The sequence below is a fragment of the Eretmochelys imbricata genome, chromosome 3 (genome assembly GCF_965152235.1).
Source record: "Eretmochelys imbricata isolate rEreImb1 chromosome 3, rEreImb1.hap1, whole genome shotgun sequence".
Taxonomy (NCBI): domain Eukaryota; kingdom Metazoa; phylum Chordata; order Testudines; family Cheloniidae; genus Eretmochelys; species Eretmochelys imbricata.
The window spans coordinates 84,968,149-84,988,167 of record NC_135574.1 but is presented as its reverse complement, the minus strand read 5'-3'; the positions used below and the strand labels follow the sequence as shown (position 1 = coordinate 84,988,167).

The 20,019-nt window shown below is 41.9% G+C and overlaps 1 protein-coding gene across 3 annotated transcripts in view; it reads left to right on the top strand.

Moving 5' to 3' along the window:
* The window catches only part of LOC144262745 (uncharacterized), a 30,352-nt gene that overhangs the window by 5,349 nt on the left and 4,984 nt on the right, over positions 1-20,019 (top strand). The window lies entirely within an intron of this gene.

Sequence of the window (20,019 nt, the reverse complement as noted above, 5' to 3'; positions counted from 1 at the left end):
CCAAAGCAGGATGATGGAGAGGAATACTCTTCCCCCTTCACTGATTGATTGGTTTGGAGGGCGAGCATGGATGAAAGCTTTCAGAGTCCACTCAGCTGGAGTTACAGGCTTAAGGTGTAAGAGGTTTGGAATGAGGTATTTATTCTTTTGAGTTGTGCTCGATTGGGTAAGGTGTGGCTGGCAAGTAACATGCTAAAGGTTTGGCTGCCATCTGCTGGTGAATTCCAGGGGCATGAAATGCAGGCACGCAAAAATGAAAACTCCTAGTAGAAATTTGAAAGAACACGATAACATTTTTTTCCTCCCATGTCATTTATTGTTCTGTTGACAGAAGCTAGCCCCTACCATGTTATCACATTTGTGCCCCCAGATCGCAATATTAAGCTTACAGAATTTGGAGTGTTATAGTCTTCTTGCCGGTGAAGAGATCATCATTTTCTCTGTTAGAACGCCTGGTGTGTAACCTATAAAAACCAGACTTCCAGCTGTGGAAGGTTCAAACTGGGTGACCTTTCTAGCCATGTTTTTATGTCGCCCCCAGCACTGTAGTCTCCCAAGTGCTTACGGTGAAAGTGGTACTGTCGGTGTTTCCTGAGGAAAGAAGAGCAGGGAGGTTGTGATTAACAACAGAGCTTTGGATTGTGCCCCCCCAGTTCTGCATCTAGGGGAACATGAGCTCAGCTGCCTCCGTGGCACCACTGTCCCTTGCCTGGGGTTATTTTATTTCTTCCACTGGGTCCCTGAGAATGCAATTATCATTTTGCGTGTTCCTTCTTTCTCACAAAAAGGGCCCCATTCTCAAATTACAGATAATTTCTTCTGTCTTCTTTATATCAGAAGAGCCAGTTAAAACAGAAATTGAAATTCATCAGTAGAACAAAGTGACCAGGGAGCCATGAGCCATCATCAGCCTGGCATGTCTTCAGAGCCAGCGTATCAGCTATCAACTATGGCCCGCAGGTTGGATACGGCCCGTGAGCTGTTTTAAGCCGGCCTGTGAGCTCCTGCTGGGGAGCGGGGTCTGGGGCTTGCCCCGCTCTGATGCTCCAGCTGGGGCACCGTGGCATGGCCCCGCTCTGGGGCGCAGGGTCAGCTCCCGGAAGCAGCCGCATGGCCCCGCTCCAGTGCTCTAGCAAGGTCGGGGTCCACTCCACATGTAGGAGCCGGAGAAGGGACATGCCACTGCTTCCGGGAGCCGCTTGAGGTAAGCATCACTCGGAGCCTGCACTCCTGAGCCTCCCCCCACTCTCCAACCCCCTGCCCTAGCCCTGATGCCCCTCCTGCTCTCCCAACCCCTTGATCCCAGCACAGAGCACCCTCCTGTACCCAAATCTCATCCCCAGCCCCACCCCAGAGCCCACACCCCCAGCTGGAATCTGCATCCCTTCCTGCACCCCTGCCCCAGCCCTGATTCCCCTCTCACCCTCCAAACCCCTTGGTCCCAGCCCAGAGCACCCTCCTACACTCCAAACTCCTCATCCCCGGCCCCACCCCAGAGCCCACACCCCCATCTATTGCCCTCACCCCCTCCTGCACCCCAACCCCAATTTTGTGAGCATTCACGGCCCGCCGTACAATTTCTATTCCCCGATGTGGCCCTCGGACCAAAAAGTTTACCCACCCCTGGTCTATAACATTCCATCTATGGACAGAGCATTTGTCTTTTACTGCTGCAGAAAATAACAGGAGGGAAAGCAGCGACTAGTATCCAGGCGCTCATCAGACAGACTTGCAAAGGGTCCTGTGAGAGAGAGCCCTGAAATGCCCACACCACAGAGAAGTTTGAGTAAAGATTTTGCTTCTGTTCCTTCTTGCCCTTTTCTCTGCATTTAAATGTCCCCTTTGTGAGAGGCAAGGTTGAACGGAGCTGTCCCAGCATTTTCCATCTTGCTTCTTCTGTCTGTCGGGGTTAATTAATTTACCTGCTTTTGGTGGTTCTGCCCGAGGAGCTAGATCAGAATGAAAATTGCAAATCAACTATTTATAAAATGAGCTCCTACTATGGGAGGGATTATGTTAAATAGAGGGCAGAGCCAGGCCTTTATATACAGCGCTGGCTGACTACTAACAGAGCATAATTTGGGTTAGCTCTGGAGAACTGAGGAGCAGCTTATACACTGTACCTGTAAACTGGACACATCGGATACGAAACCCATGAAAGATAATGTCAGTTTTTATAGCCACTTTTCATAGTAGACTCATACTCTAAAGCAGCTTTATACTGATATATTTTGACTGTACAAAACATTTGATCTTTTTGCAAATATTCCCTGAATATGCAGGTCTCTTTGGTTTTTCACCCTCACTTGTGCTTTGTAGACATATTTTATAATGAACTTTGCACAAACACTATTTACCACACTCTCTTCCCCGTCACTACGAAGTAGTATGACAGCTGTACTCCAACCACTTTGTAACACCCTTTGAGACAGAAAAATGGCTCACTTACTATGAAGGTATTTATAAAAGGGTCAGTGTTTTCACTATCTGAAGGAAGAAATTAATGTTTTAAGAGAGACCCTGTGCTAAGCACAAGTGAGTTTTCCCATGCATGTCTTGCCACTTAATGTAAAAACTGACCATTTCTCCAGGCATGTTAGTTTCTGGTTGAACTGGATTTCCAATAATTCAAAACAGAGCCAAGACACTGCATACCAATAAAATTACTTAGGATAATACAATGTACTTTCTGGCAGAAGTAGAATATTGGGTAGATTGTTACAAAGAAATACTGGGGGAGCGGAGAGAGAATTTTGTTTTAACTAATCCATTTACATTTCTTGACTTTAAATTATTTTAGTTCATTTATGGTATATCTATAGGTCAATTTATTTTCCTTAGAATGCAATGTAAAACTGGTCCTACAGAATAGCACTTAGCTCTAGAAAAACAATAATCCAAAAGTTCTTAGCAACAATTTTAAATAATGAAAATTAAAAGCAGTGACAGAATGATGCAACAGTTAAAGTGCAGTTCCACTACATAAGCCAAGTGTTTTTATTTTAAAAGCAACTTCTTAACCAACATCTCTCCCTGTGTCTATTCAGAGTCGCATCCTTTTACTGTAGTGACAAAATAAGTTTTACTGCTCTTTTCTTTTGTTAGCCTTGCAGAGGCAAACAGTTAAGAGCATGTGAGAGCTGGATTCTGTTCCTTCCTGTGCATCAACAGCACTGTTTATTAAATTCCAATTCACTACACATTTGCAATACCATTGAAGGTGATGGAATTGCACAGGTGTGCAATGAGGGGCTAACTGGGCCTGCAAAACCCCCTTTACCATTTAGTGTGTATGGCACTTTAAGAACTATGCATAATTACTGGTGTGTTCACAGCATACAAACAGAGATGTTAGATAAAAACATAGAATACTCTTGCTGGAAGGCTGCGGTGTTACACTATTTTATTTCTTAGAATTCAGAATGATAACATGCAAGAACCCCAAAACAGGCAGAGACAAGGCAGGTTGCTCCCTAAAACAGAGAGGTACAATTTCCCCCACTTTAAACTGGCTGGCTGCAGAATGACTCTGATTGCACAGAATGATTGCACACTTCTCTACAGAGGCCCCAGGCTGCAAGCAGGACCAGGAAATCTGTTGAGAATGTAAAGTGGTAGATCATAATGCTAACAGTTTTCAGTGCGCCACAATTATTGCATCATCAAAGCCTGGAATTTTTTGTATAGCAGAGTTGAAATGCCTTGTCAGTTGCAAATGGAGTTAGGTGAGGTGAACATAAGAACTGAAATGTGGTTGAATGTGTCTTGAAAACAAAATGCCCTCACTGTGCTAAGGTTGTTTTATTATTACTTTTTACATAAGTAGAGCTGAGCAAAAATCAGAATTTCCATCCCGCAGGAAATGTTGTTATTTCGTTCGTTTTCATCCCAAATTGGGACAAAAAGCTGAAATATCAACATTTTTTGAAAAAGGAAATATTCAAAAAATTTCAATTCAGAAATGTTGAAATGTTTCATGTAGACATTTTCGATAATGAAACATTCTGATGTTCCCCAAACTGAAATATTTAATTCCCATTTGTTGAACTGACCAACATTTCAAGTCAGTCCAACATTAAACTGAATTTTCCCATTGTCACAAGGAAACTGTAGTTCAGAAACCTGGTGCCCCCATTCTTCCCTATGGGCAAAGGTTCCTGGTTGCATTCCATTTCCCAGGATGCATCTACAGTCATGTGACTTCCAGGATGCATCAAGCAGTTTGGTCAGAAAGTAATCCATGTTGCATCATGGGAGATGTAGTCCCATAAGGAGCTCAGTCCATTGGAGAGAATGAGGGCCTGAATTATAACTCCAGTAAGAAAAGTACAATAGTGAAATTCTGCTTAATGTTGAATAATATTTTGTTTCAATTTTGGGTCAGTAAAATTGAAAACAAAATTGGCAAAATTGAAATTTTCCTGTGAAAAAATGTCATGGTGCAGCAACTATATTTTCCAACAAAAAAACTCATTTCAACCGAAAATTCCCAACCAACCCTCTATATAAGTAACCCTAGCAAGGATGTACGAGGTGGAAAGAACTCAGTTTGAATTTGCAAGGCAAGCATTCAGGAGGAAAATAACACTTTTACTTGTAAACTCATTTGATGTGGAATTAATGAGAGAGAATGGCAAAGTTTTTACAGTAATTTTTCACAGTAGAATTGCATCCCAAAGACTGTGACTAATTGCTGTGTGTCTTATTGGGAGACATGTAAAGGGCTCAGATGGCACAGTCGCCTCTCCTCCTCAGATCCAGTGTTATATCTTGTATCATAGTATGGGACAGACTCTAATTCCATCACCTTATACTTTTCATCATCAGCCTCACTAAAAATAAGGGCTTTATCTCCAGTTACAATTCAGAGGATTCCTCCTCCCCAGGAGCACAAAATCTGCTTCCACTGAAATCAATGGAAAAACTCTCATTGGCTTTCGTGGGTGTTGGCTCTGAACCTAGGACTGCAGTCATTGCCAAAACCCCTGATGCAGGAACATTCCCTATATCAGAACCTAATACCAGCGCAAAATCTGGAACAGCTGCAACAGTGACGCTTCAATAAGCCATTCTGAAATTTAAAGAGGGGTACAAAAATGAGTTGCACCTTATTATAACCAATTACATAACACATAGCTATGCCTTCCAGGAGAAAACCTGTAACCTCAGCTGTACCTGCTGAGTCTGGAATTCCTTCAAGACATCCTGATGACATTATAAAACCCTGACAACAAATCTTAAGGGTTGTTTTTTTTAGTGTCACAATAACCCCAATTATATCCTTACTGTATGTACCTTTGAGATATAATATTGCTTTTTCAACAAGATATGTTTTGGTAATCACTTCTTTACCGTGTCCCCCGTGAGTACACACTTGGCAGGAAAACCAGATTTGCAAACAGATGACCAGGAAGAAACCAGCAAGTTCTGATCTAACTGGAAAATTAACATTTTATATCCTGCACAGGGTTTTGCTAGATGACCAGGGTGCCTAGGTGCTACAGTAATAATAATATTAATTAAATAATTAATCAGATGCTGAAATGCTGTGGAGCCACTGCCTTTTGAAGGCCACCAAAAAGTGCTGGAGACCATAAGAGCTGTTTAGTTTGGAAGCTGTTCTTGTTGCGGATGTCCCTCTATCACAGCCAATCCTTGTGTGATTTTAAGAAAATGGGAGGATGGGACTAATGTTTCAGATAGGATACTAGGATGGTTAGCTGTTAGGACATTTTTCTGGATGGGAAGTAAATGGGAAGATTCAGCATCTGAGAGTGAGAGGGAAGCTGTGCTGTGTTAGTGGCCAGCATCTGGGTCTTGCTTTTGCCTCATCAGTGGACACTGGATCTGATGGCCAGCGGTCACTTAGTAACATAGAAGTTTTGACTCTTGCAGTTGTCCTGCAGTATCAGATGGGAGGTGATGTGTTGGGACTACGGACAGTGCTTGTTTTGGACCAGCTATGAGGCTCTGTTGGCATTAATGGGAGCAGCTCTGTTTGAAGATGGCTGGGGTCCAATGGGCATGCATGTGAATATTTTTATAATGTGGATGCTAGGAAATAATAATCATACGTGCTGCACAGGCATCCAATGGCTTCTGTTTTTTGGGGAGAACTCTGTAGCTTTTCCCCCTTCCTGGGACTGGATTCTCAGCTCTCTCTGGTGATGTCTGTTTCTAAGACAAAAGGAGCAAGCAACCCTGTTCCTTTTGGGTGAAACTGAAAGGAGGCTTTCAGGTAATTAACATTTAGAACATCTGCATGCACACATTGCAGTCAGGCAAGAAAACCTGACTGTCTGGCTTCTCCTAGCAATCTATCACTTCAGTTTTTTGAATGAGAGATTAAATAAGGCTGATAAAGGCACCAGTGAATGTGCAGTTTCCAAAGGCCACATTTATTGTAAATAAGACACCTGCTCTTTGTGATTTAATCTTTGCTTATCTGATGGCTATGGCCTGAATTACTGACTTATGGTTGAATGATAATGCAGCTCAAATTTTGCATGATTTTGTATCTGATAATTCAGTATCCCAGACCACAATGTAAAACCCCTTTGTTATAAATCCAACATAGAGTAAAGAAGCCAGGCCTGGCAAAAATCAGGTACTGTGAGTATATGATGTAAAGCAGGACCATGTTTTAGGGTTCTTTTGATATACATCATCCTGTATAGCAGGAAATTCATGAAGGAGTTGCTCTTGACTATGATCCTGGAAGGCCTATGAATCTTTGTGCTGGATTTCAATCTCGGGTATGAGAGGGTCTTGGAGCCTTTGCTTTGAAATGTCAGTAGGTGATAGTTACATTTAACCTCATTCAATGAGTTAGCATAGCCAGACATGGAAAGGATCAAAAGGTGGACCTGGTATCATTGGATTTAGTAATCCCAGGGGAGGGGCCAAATGTCTTGGGAGATCAAATCATCGTAGTTTGCATTTCAACACTGGGTGATCAAGCTTTCTGCTACTGTCATAAAAATGTATCAATATTCACCCAAATATTTCCTTAATCTTTTGCCTGTCCTTCACCAGGAATGTTAACACAACAAAGAGAGTTCATATAAGTCTGATAATTACCATTTAATACAGTGGTACTAGTCCATTCTCATTCCGTCCTAGTTTCTCAGAGACCATTATGGTTTGGGTCTGTTTTAGAGTAACAGAGCTTGAGAAGGACATACTTGCCTTGCAAAATCATTACTTCCAGTATCATGGTCCTATATATCTGTAAAACCTGCTGGAGGGTGAGAAAACCTGGATTTGTGCTGGAAATGGCCTAACTTGATGATCACTTTAGATAAACTATTACCAGCAGGACAGTGGGGTGGGAGGAGGTATTGTTTCATGGTCTCTGTGTGTATATAATGTCTTCTGCAGTTTCCACGGTATGCATCCGATGAAAAGTGAGCTGTAGCTCACGAAAGCTCATGCTCAAATAAATTGGTTAGTCTCTAAGGTGCCACAAGTACTCCTTTTCTTTTTGCGAATACAGACTAACACGGCTGTTACTTTGAAACCTGTCATTGTAGGGAGAGTAGTCACTTTGGATAAGCTATTACCAGCAGGAAAGTGAGTTTTTGTGTGTGTGTTTTTTTGAAAAAAGGGGGTGGGGTGGGTGAGAAAACCTGTATTTGTGCTGGAAATGGCCCACCTTGATTTTCATACACATTGTGAGGAGAGTGGTCACTTTGGATAAGCTATTACCAGCAGGAGAGTGAGTTTGTGTGTGTGGTTTTTGGAGGAGGGTGGGGGGATGAGAAAACCTGGATTTGTGCTGGAAATGGCCCACCTTGATTATCATACACATTTTAAAGAGAGTGGTCACTTTGGATGGGCTATTACCAGCAGGAGAGTGAGTTTGTGGGGGGCGGGGGCGGAGGGTGAGAAAACCTGGATTTGTGCTGGAAATGGCCCAACTTGATGATCACTTTAGATAAGCTATTACCAGCAGGACAGTGGGGTGGGAGGAGGTATTGTTTCATGGTCTCTGTGTATATAATGTCTTCTGCAGTTTCCACAGTATGCATCCGATGAAGTGAGCTGTAGCTCATGAAAGCTCATGCTCAAATAAATTGGTTAGTCTCTAAGGTGCCACAAGTACTCCTTTTCTTTTTGCGAATACAGACTAACACGGCTGTTACTCTGAAACCGTTCATATTTCTAGCTTCAGATACAAGAATGATACATTCATACAAATAGGATGAACACACTCAAGTAGATTATAAGATTTGTAATGATACCTTACAAGAGATCTTTTGAATAAAGCATATTCCAGTTACATCATATTTACACTCGTAAGTATATTTCCATAACATATGGAGTGCAATGTCACACCTAGTATGGCTGTTCTTATGTTCTTGCAAGTGGTCTAAGGTCCATTTCAATTGTTGATACTCTAGAGCATGGGATTCTGCATCACTTGGGTAATTGGTTAAATCTGGCTGGGGATCTGTTTAAATTAGGGCTGTCGATTAATCCCAGTTAACTCACGCAATTAACTCAAAAAATTAACTGCAATTAAAAGATTAATTGCAATTAATCACACTGTTAAACAATAGAATACCAACTGAAATATATTAAATATTTTTGGATGTTTTTCTACATTTTCAAATATATTGATTTCTATTACAATACAGAATACAAAGTGTACAGTGCTCACTTTATATTATTATTTTTATTACAAATATTTGCACTGTAAAATGATAAACACTTCATACAAGTACTGTAGTGCAATCTCTTTATCGTGAAAGTGTAACTTACAAATGTAGATTTTTTTTGTTACATAAGTGCACTCAAAAACAAAACAATGTAAAACTTTAGAGCCTACAAGTCCACTCAGTCCTACTTCTTCAGCCAATTGCTAAGACAAACAAGTTTGTTTACATTTATAGGAGATACTTCTGGCTGTTTCTTATTTACAATGTCACCTGAAAGTAAGAACAGGAGTTCACATGTCACTTTTGTAGCTGGCGTTGCAAGGTATTTATGTGCCAGATACACTAAACATTCATATGCCCCTTCGTGCTTCGGCCACCATTCCAGAGGACATGCTTCCATGCTGATGATGCTTGTTAAAAAAATAATGCATTAATTACATTTGTGCCTGAACTCCTTGGGGAAGAATTGTATATCTCCTGTTCTGCTTAATCTGCATTCTGCCATATATTTCATGTTATAGCAGTCTCAGATGATGACCCAGCACATGTTCGTTTTAAGAACACTTTCACAGCAGATTTCACAAATGCAAAGAAGGTACCATCCCCTTTTATATCTTTGATACAAGGCAGGAATCCTTTGTACTAGTGTGAGATTTCTAAGGATAGATACAGCACGCGATCCAAGGTTTAAGAATCTGAAGTGCCTTCCAAAATTTGAGACGGATGAGGTGTAGAGAATGCTTTCAGAAGTCTTAAAAGAGCAACAGTCTGATACGGAAACCACAGAACCCGAACCACCAAAAAAGAAAATCAACCTTCTGCTGGTGGCATCTGACTCAGATGACAAAAATGAACATGCGTCGGTCCGCTCTGCTTTGGATCGTTATCAAGCAGATCCTGTCATCAGCATGGATGCATGTCTTCTGGAATGGTGGCTGAAGCATGAAGGGGCATATGCCGCTTTAGGGCATCTGGCATGTAAATATCTTGCAATGCCGACTACAACAGTGCCATGCGAATGCCTGGTCTCACTTTCAGGTGACATTGTAAACAAGACGTGGGCAGCATTATCTCCTGAAGATTGTAACCAAACTTGTTTGTCTGAGCGATTGGCTGAAATGGACTTATAGGTTCTAAAGGTTTACATTGTTTTATTTTTGAATGCAGTTATTTTTTGTACATAATTCTACATTTGTAAGTTCAACTTTCATTATAAAGAGATTGCACTACAGTGCTTGTATTAGGTGAACTGAAATATACTATTTCTTTTGTTTTTTACAGTGCAAATATTTGTAATAAAAATAGTGCGCACTGTACACTTTGTATTCTGTGTTGTACTTGAAATCAATATATGAAAATGTAGAAAGCACCCAAAAATATTTAAATAAATGGTATTCTATTATTGTTTAACAGTGCGATTAATCACAATTAATTTTTTTAATCGCTTGACAGCCCTACTTTAAATGGTTCTAGCAATTCCTGTCTGTAGTGCATACTGTAGTGCTATGAATTCTCATGGTATATTTCAAGGCTGTGAGCTATCTTCAGTGTTCTTCAGTCTGACTATATTTAGCCTCTTGAAGAGATTTGCGAGTTACAGGCTGGGTTACCATCACTGCCAAGCTGGGGAGCCAAGTTATATTTATCTTTCTCTCTACACTCAGTAAGGGACATCATCCTAGGCTCTATACCACTGAAAGCTAAAAAACAGATTACTATTTTAGGTTTTATTTTTAATGAGATCTTAATTGATTTTATTGTTGGTCTTTTGCAAGGAGTCTAGAATGCTATGGCAGACACGTGCCTAATAAGTACAATGTGTTATCAATTGTTAGGGGGCTTATTCCTTCACCCACTTACTTCCCTGGTCCTTCTTGCATGAACAGAGAGCAACAATACCCGAAGTCCAAAGATGCAAACAATTCAATGTTTATTGGGGTGAACTTCCAGCAAGCATGATTCCAGTTTCCTTCCTTAGTATCCTCCTTCCCAGCTCTGACACCACAGAGCCTTACACCTGTGTCCCTGTTCCCATTCCTACCCTTAGCCAAACATGATTCCAACTTCCTTACTCCCATTCCCTGTTCCCATTTCCCCCTTTAGCAAAACATGATTCCAATTTTCTTACCCCCATTCCCTGTTCCCATTTCCCTCCCCCTCACACACCCATCCCCTCCCCCCCACCCCCACCCCCACTTCCTCATTGACTACAGATTATATAGTAAAACTTGAGTTCTGCTTAGCTATACCTTAACCAATCATTTTCCTGAAATTTAACTAACCAATCCTAACATATTGTAACATGATTATGTAACTAATTATATCCCACCACCTTAATTAGTTTACACCCAGCAAAATTAATTATGCAGCAGACAGGAACAATCACAGAACCAGACAGAGATTATACAGACAAACAATAGCAAAGTGGGAACTATAATGACAAGACAATACAGAAGTGAGGATTTCACATCCCAGCTATTGATAAGTGAGTTCTTGCCAGACAGGATGCTATCAAACTAAGTTTCCTTTTACATTTTCTAGGCACTTCCCTTTCTCTGGAGGTGATAGGAACTATCAGGACAGGATTGTACTCCTAACAGCCGAATATCACCTTATTTCAGTGTGACTAGTTTGGAATGTGAGGATGTGACCGTTCGTTTCCTAGCTTATGGCTGCCTCTGCTGCTTAGCCAAAGGCCTTAGCCTAAGAATAGGGCCTCAGACTGTCACAGTAAGAGAAGGCCCTTACACCAGCAGACAGTGATTTTGATTCTTTCTTTTGTACCTCTATCACTAGCCAAGTGATAAGAATACACCTAAATTCTTAGAGTATAGGCCTTTACAGACAGGCCTGAATATCTATATCCTAACATCAATTACATCAGAATGTTGGGATATATTATATATAGCACCAGAGGGGCAGCAATACTGAGCATACAGGGTTTATCTACGTAACAAAGAAGCAGTAAGAGAACTTGGCCTTTTCTAAAATATTTGTATATTAGCTCTTATCACGGTATCTTATCTCACCAGTGACCATATCAGAGAATTTTACCTTTGTGGGTATGATACAAAAGGGACCAACACAACCAACGTTATCATGTCAGAAAAAGCTTGGCTTCAGAACGTGCGTTAATAATCAGAAACCTCTTGTTCCCATCCTGCAGTTGGACAGTCACCAGTTCAGTTTATTAGCTGGCTTCATTTGAACAATCATTTCCGCTTCAACTGAAAAAAAAAAATCTTCAGTCATCAGAAAAGAATGCCAATCTACCAGGCTTGATGGAATGGACTCTGAAAAAGCATATTGCCATATCCAAGCAAAAGAGCAATCTCCTGCAGACCTGCCAGAGACAATGCTTCAAGCACAGTAATTGGCTGCAGACATTCCACTAACTCATAGTTACTGAAACAAAGAGGCTCATTACTGTACTGATTTTAAAAACACCAGGGTCCTGTAGTCCAAGGGCCTCTAAAGAAAACATGAGTGGAACATGAAAACAATTGTGTTTCAAACAGTGCTAACTGATTTATTAGTGCAGTGCTGACATCTTGTTGACGGAAGTGTAATTCCTGCGTGGGGGAAGATTCTGTGGTGCCTGGACTGAAAATGGTTATTTAAAGTAAGAGAAGGGGCTAAATTCAACCCTGGTGTAAGCAGATTGATGGAGCTACACTGTCTCACACCATGGTAGAATTTGGCCCAAGGTGTGCAACCTTGGTGCTGAGACATATGACAGTGGTCAATCAGGCAGCTTAATGTTTCTTTGTTTGTTAGTTACAAAGCAATTGGTTTAAAAGGCACTCTTCACCCTAAAAGATATACCTTGTGTCTGACCTGAAAAAATACAGCTCTATCATATAATTATATCTTATGTAATCTAATCTATTTGGGGCATTTCCAGTGCATACATCACTCTGGTATTGAGGTGCCATGTTGTTAATCAATTAGCAATTAGCAACATCAGGAGGTACATTAGCTTGGAAGCAGAAGTTTCATTGCTGACATTTCTGGCTACAATGCTTCTGATGTGATGTATCCTTTGATTTGATTAATTTCTACCATTATTCCAGGACGTGTTTCTAAGTATCCTTAGTTCTCAGTCTCTTCCCACATACTGTACAGACATGGAGTGTCTAAAAGAAGTGAAGTTTTGCTTTGCAAAAGGCAGTGGGTTGAACTGCAATAGCAATGGGAAGACTCTGGAACTCTACTCACTAGTCAGACTGTTATCACATTCCTACTTTTTAGATTAGAACAGTGAATTCAATTTTGTTCCTTTCATAAAGCCAGCCAATAGAACTTTAGCATCTGTGGATTACTTAGGGAAGTTTCTGAGACCTACTTTATATTACTGTCCTATATTGCTAGGCTACCTATTCTTGTAGTTCTGTTGATATATTTTTGAGGTCTGTGCTGGGGTGTGTGCCCCCAAAGAGGCTCTGAAATGGTTAACATAGGCCTGAGAGGCCAATTAAAGATGATTCCCAGGTGGGGGAGGAGCTGGGTGGATAGTTTGAACAGAAGAAGTTTAGAGCAGAAGGGCCTGCAGGGAGAAATTCTGCAGTCACTCTCTGGGACAAGAGAGTGGAGAAATTGGCAGGGTCAAGGAGGAAGCCTTGGCAGGAGGTCAGAAATGATATGGAGCAGCTGTTGGGATGGAGCAGGCTCTGGTGGTGAAATGGGCAGGATCGGGTCTTCCAAGGAGAAAGCCCTGGGAGGCATTTAACTGAGGAACTGTGTGAAGGAAACTTAAGCCAGAGCAGGGCAGAAGTTAAGTTATATTTTTGCTTTGAGATTTACTGAGGGATGCCAGGGGAGAGCCCTGGCCCTGACAGAAGGGTGAACCTAGAGAAGGCCTCATAAAAGGTTATGGTAGAAAGAAGCCCCGGGAGGAAGTGGGGAGGAGAGGTTTAATAGACAGACCTTGCCTACTTGCTACAGGGTCCCTGGGGCTGCAACACAGAGGAGGGAGTGGGCCTGGGTTAGTCTACCAGCCAGTGGTGAGGTGGCATGAGCAGGGAGAAGGGAACATGGATGATGGAGAGCCCTAAGAGAAGGGTATGAGAACTGTGGGGCCTAGAGTTGGGGCCCAGCATTAGAGCTGAAGACCATTTTATAAGAAAGTTTGAACTGTTATTTGTTGGATTTTTTTTAACCCTAAAAGGGGTGGGACTCAATTAAAACCTGGCCAAAGGGCTAAGCCACAGGAATAGAGACCACCACAGGGCGGGACCAGCTGTCAGATGGGGAAGGAGCCTGCTACCTCATGCCCAGCTATTAGGATGTACACTAGCAGTGAGTGAACTCTTCCACAGGTTCTTTCTTTGAGGTTTGACTCTTTTGCAGGATTCTTAAATTCTCATTGTCTTTTTGTTTGGTAAAGCTTTTGTGACCGCTTGCTAAGTGGGCTGAGTGGTGCCTCTCTTCAAACACATATATTTGGGTCAAACTTAACATTCCAGAAAACTGTGCTTGGAAGGAAAACCACATTTGGACATTTATTGGCTTATAATGAAAACAAACTGAAAGCTACTTGCACTATTTGGGAAGATTGAACTCACGGTTTTCTTCCCCTACATTAGTAGCAATCCTTTATCTGAGTCGCGTACTGTGTTTGGTCGAGAATGAAGGATGGCCATCCCCCATGTGTATGTTTGTGTACATACTTTTATGGCATTAATCACTGTAGTGGCTGAATGCCTCATACAGATTAATGAATTCAGCCTCACAAACCCAGCCTTGTGGTTTAATTGCCACACCAATCTTCCTCTCATACCTTTGGGGGACTTGTTATTCTCTTAAAATAGCCTATATTTCTTTCCCAAGTGAGCCCTCTAGCAGTATTTGCTAGAAAGGTTTGCTGAGTATCCTATTGAAATGAAATGGCAGTTTAGATTGTATAATCTAAAAACCCACTTTTATAGTTCCTAGTGTGTGAAAGATTTCCCTCTGTGCCTTATCTGCTCCCTGCTTCTTTCCTCTGTGCTAATGCACCCAGATCCTTGTAGGCAGCAGTGGCTCATAAAATGTTGGAGGAGTGATGAGAGGACTCTATATAAATTATTTTGTTTGTTCCTCCTGCCAAAGATGAAGAATGGCCTTCAACACCCAGTGGGTTACACAAAAACTCATTACACTGAAAAAGATACACTAACTATGCTTTAAATAAAATCAGTTGTAGAAATAGTTGTATCAAGTGATGGCAAGAAAAGCCATGAACTGTGGACTGAAAGCTCCAGTGGAATAAGATGCATGCCAATGACAGCAATTGTTCTCTCACACTGAGCCAAAAACAATTTAGCTACCCTAGTAAGAAGGAAAATGCATTTTGCTAATGATGAAAACGTATCGGGTTGTAACAATTTGTACAGGTAGATCTGCCAGCCTTCTTGTGTGCACCCGGAGTGTGAATCTTAGGACTAAATTTTCAAAGGGGACATAACCTGGCATCTGATATTGTGCTTGAATATTTTGCACATAGAATTTAATGTATATCCCAACAAGTGTTTGAGTGTGAAAATGCCACAGGCATGAGACTGGCTATTCACATTCCACTTGCACATTGCTTGAACTGAGAAATAGACGTGCCCTCCTCAATATGTTGAATATGCATTTGTGCACTTTCTAGGAATAGGTCCCTCCCAGGCCTACTCTTCTGCTCTCATTTAGATGTGTACAGAGTTTTACAATGAGCAACATTTGTTGATAAAATTCCAATTTTGCATCTTTTTTTTTAAATCTAGTTTGTGGTGTACATGGTACTTGAAGTGGCATGGTGATGAGATGGGAAATCATAGCAATTTACAGCAGAAGTGACGCCTGAAATCAGCACCCCTGGAAACATAGCAACCTGTATGATGGGATGCTGTGGTCTTTGAGGAGACTGAGGCTGTTACACTTGGATTTTTTTCCTTTCTCCTTCATTCTATTCTCAGGCCATAGTCCCACCCTCCCACTGGCTCTCTAGTGTAGAGGTGCATTCTGACCCTTGGATGGAGATAAATTATCACAATCTACTGCTGGCTGAAGAGATAAAGCCAGAAAACATAATAAGGCAAACAAACAAACAAACAAAAAGTTTGAGAGAACCTGGCATATGTCCCAACACAATCAAGAAAAGGACAGAGAAGAAGTTATTGACATTATTTCCTTTGCATCAAGCAATACAACAACCGAGGCTAACAAAACTGTAAGCAAAACTGAAAAAACTATTTTTTCCCTGTTCTTCACTGCCTACTACTACACATGAGTAAATGCTTGTATCATTTGGTCTGGAAGTGAAGTGACGAGCACTTGCATCTTACAAATTCTGTGAGTCAGATCGTGGGGTGCGGCTGTGCATAGAGTGCTGCTCAGATTGTGTGTGTGCACATTGATGGTGGAAAGCTCACCTCAATCCCACTGCTGCTCTGTGCGGGACCAGTCTGTGTTGAGTTAGAATAGCCGAGGTTGTCAGGATATTTTGGGGGTTAGTCTATTTGCATCAGCGCCGTAGTTATGAGGAAAAAGAAAAGGAGTACTTGTGGCACCTTAGAGACTAACCAATTTATTTGAGCATAAGCTTTCGTGAGCTACAGCTCACTTGATGAAGTGAGCTGTAGCTCACGAAAGCTCATGCTCAAATAAATTGGTTAGTCTCTAAGGTGCCACAAGTACTCCTTTTCTTTTTGCAAAGACAGACTAACACGGCTGTTACTCTGAAACCTGTAGTTATGAGGGCTATGGGCAGTAAAGCATAAAATTACAATCTTATGCATGGAATCAAGAAGGCGTCCACTTTCCCCTGCTGTTCGAACCTTGTATGTGCTGTAGAAGATGATTTGCAATGGAACCAAACAAATTCTTCTGTGAGCCACAATACGTCAGAGAGCAGCCTTTGTTTTCCCAATGAAGTAACCTATAGCCCAGTGCTCCTGAATGCTATGAATTCCTGTTGAGTGAACACCCCTGTGCTCTGAGCACCACAGGCAGCATGAGGTGGATAGAGAGTGAGCGAGGTCTGCTCCCTCTGACCCCTCAGGAACCAGCACATGATGCCCATTCTCCCTGTGGATAACCGCTGCTGTTGCCAGCTAATGTAGTTAGGCCTGCGTCAGTGCTAAAGATTTCAGGCCCAAACTAGAGTGGGGTGGAGAAAGGGATGTCCATTTTGTGGAAGATTTTGATATTTTGGTTTCATTCAGTTTCACAATAAAAAAACAAAAATTGTCATTCCCCATGAAAATGAATAGAACCCCAGCTCTGGGGCTGTACACCTGGCAGGATGCCCCTCAGCTTCAGACCTGGGAAGCCCTAAGGTCCCCAGCTATGAGGCAGCCTGCCTGGTGGAATGCCCCAGAGCCACTTATCCTGGAAGCTCTAGGGTCCCTAACTTCAAGGCAGTCTACATGGTGAAGTGCCATGGACCCTGGAAACGCTGGTGGGCAAGCTGGCAGGAAACCTGCCTGGGTTCCAGAGGAACTTTGTTGAAATTGAACCTTCTCTTCAAAATGTTTTGATTTCAACCAACTGGCAAATTCAGAAGAAAAAAATGTTTCATCAGAATTTTTCCATCCAGCTGTAGTTCAAGATGATGCGTCATGTGGAGATAGTTACAGCTGCAAATAACGGAATTTGTTTGTATCTTTTTACTTCAAAAAGCCCTAAGAAATTACATACAAAAATGCCTCTGCATGATTCAGTCTTTAATTACAGGATCACATATTATTTTTTACATGGGATCCCTGCCTGCACAGGAATAGCTTTTCTGGGACTGCTGAGAGGGATATCATTCTGGTAGTTGCCAGAATTTTGAATGCTTTCTAAAGTTGGAAATACTTTTCTTTCTTGTGTGTTGGGTCTGGCTCACAGGTACATCAGAGACTGCCTATGATGTAAAAAGCTCTTCTCCAGGTTTAGAAGGAAGAATCCCAGTTTCAAGAGTATTTCCTAGCTCACTTCAAGTCTGGCAACCATTATCAGCCTATCACTGACTTAAGGGAAGACAATAGTTTTATTTTCTTCAGTGACTGGTGCTGTGACCATTAGTATCTTTGCGAAAGCATATTTAAAGGAAGGAAGTAGCCATGGAACTGTTCCTGGATTATTTTGCACCTGTTAATCTTCATAAGAGTAAACTGGAAGACATCAATGCTGTCACTGAGTAACCCACGGATGTGATCTCATGATTTGATCTAAGTATCTTTACTATCCTTTTCCCCCCTTATTCTACTGCAAGTTATAAAGGATACTAAGGACCCAAACCTGCAACCCTGTAAAATGTCCTTCAATGGAGTCATATAGTGGTAGGGTAGTATTATCTTGCATTATCTTCAGTGAGATCACTGTCGTGAGTATGAATCCCAGAATTGCTTTGTGGCTCGATCCTAGCATTTTCATATTTGATTTTTAGCCCTCATTTTAAAAAAGTCTTTAAAGACTAATAGCTGATCAGATATGAATTTGCACATTTAAATTATCCTGGGCTCCTTTGAAGGGTTCTATAAAATAGAAAAATATACTTCCAAGAAGGGCATCCATGAAATAAATCACAATTTAATAAGATGTGTGAACTATTAGAAAGCATGCTTTCGCCATTGTCTGCTGTTGTGCTGGCAACAACTGACACTGAATCACAGGGATAATATGTTCCAAAACTTATTTAGAATAATCAGTTGGGATTCAGTTGCTTGTTTTATTGTGCCAAGTGGCTCAACATAAAAGCACTTTTAATAACTTAGAATCATAGAATCATAGAATATCAGGGTTAGAAGGGACCTCAGGAGGTCATCTAGTCCAACCCCCTGCTCAAAGCAGGACCAATCATCCCAGCCAGGGCCAACTAAATCATCCCAGCCAGAGCTTTGTCAAGCCTGACCTTAAAAACCTCAAAGGAAGGACATTCCACCACCTCCCTAGGTAACGCATTCCAGTGCTTCACCACCCTCCTAGTGAAAAAATTTTTCCTAATATCCAACCTAAACCTCCCCCGCTGCAACTTGAGACCATTACTCCTTGTTCTGTCATCTGCTACCACTGAGAACAGTCTAGATCCATCCTCTTTGGAACCCCCTTTCAGGTAGTTGAAAGCAGCTATCAAATCCCCCCTCATTCTTCTCTTCCGCAGACTAAACAATCCCAGTTCCCTCAGCCTCTCCTCATAAGTCATGTGTTCCAGTCCCCTAATCATTTTTGTTGCCCTCCGCTGGACACTTTCCAATTTTTCCACCTCCTTCTTGTAGCGTGGGGCCCAAAACTGGACACAGTACTCCAGATGAACCTGCACCAATGTTGAATAGAGGGGAGCGATCACGTCCCTTCATCTGCTGGCAATGCTCCTACTTATACAGCCCAAAATGCCCTTAGCCTTCTTGGCAACAAGGGCACACTGTTGACTCATATCCAGCTTCTCGTCCACTGTAACCCCTAGGTCCTTTTCTGCAGAACTGCTGCCGAGCCATTCGGTCCCTAGTCTGTAGCGGTGCATGGGATTCTTCCGTCCTAAGTGCAGGACTCTGCACTTGTCCTTGTTGAACCTCAACAGATTTCTTTTGGCCCAATCCTCTAATTTGACTAGGGCCCTATCCCTACCCTCTAGCGTATCTACCACTCCTCCCAATTTAGTGTCATTTGCAAACTTGCTGAGGGTGCAGTCCACGCCATCCTCCAGATCATTAATGAAGATATTGAACAAAACCGGACCCAGGACTGACCTTTGGGGCACTCTGCTTGGTATCGGCTGCCAATTAGACATGGAGCCATTGATCACTACCCGTTGAGCCCGACAATCTAGCCAGCTTTCTATCCACCTTATAGTCCATTCATCCAGCCCATGCTTCTTTAACTTGCTGGCAAGAATACTGTGGGAGACCGTATCAAAAACTTTGCTAAAGTCAAGGAATAACACGTCCACTGCTTTCCTTTCATCCACAGAGCCAGTTATCTCATCATAGAAGGCAATTAGATTAGTCAGGTATGACTTGCCCTTGGTGAATCCATGCTGACTGTTCCTGATCACTTTCCTCTCCTCTAAGTGCTTCAGAATTGATTCCTTGAGGACCTGCTCCATGATTTTTCCAGGGACTCAGGTGAGGCTGACTGGCCTGTAGTTCCCAGGATCCTCCTTCTTTCCTTTTTTAAAGATGGGCACTACATTAGCCTTTTTCCAGTTGTCCCGGACCTCCCCCGATCGCCATGAGTTTATTCATTTATTCACATAAATAACACACACAATCTTTTTATGCAGAGAACAATTTAAGAAATGTTTCATGATACAAAATAATGCCATATGTGTCCTTTCCAAAACCCCGTTATTCAGTTTGTTCACTTGCCTCTTTCATGTTGACAGTGCTTCTTTTCCTTTTAATATAATTTTAAA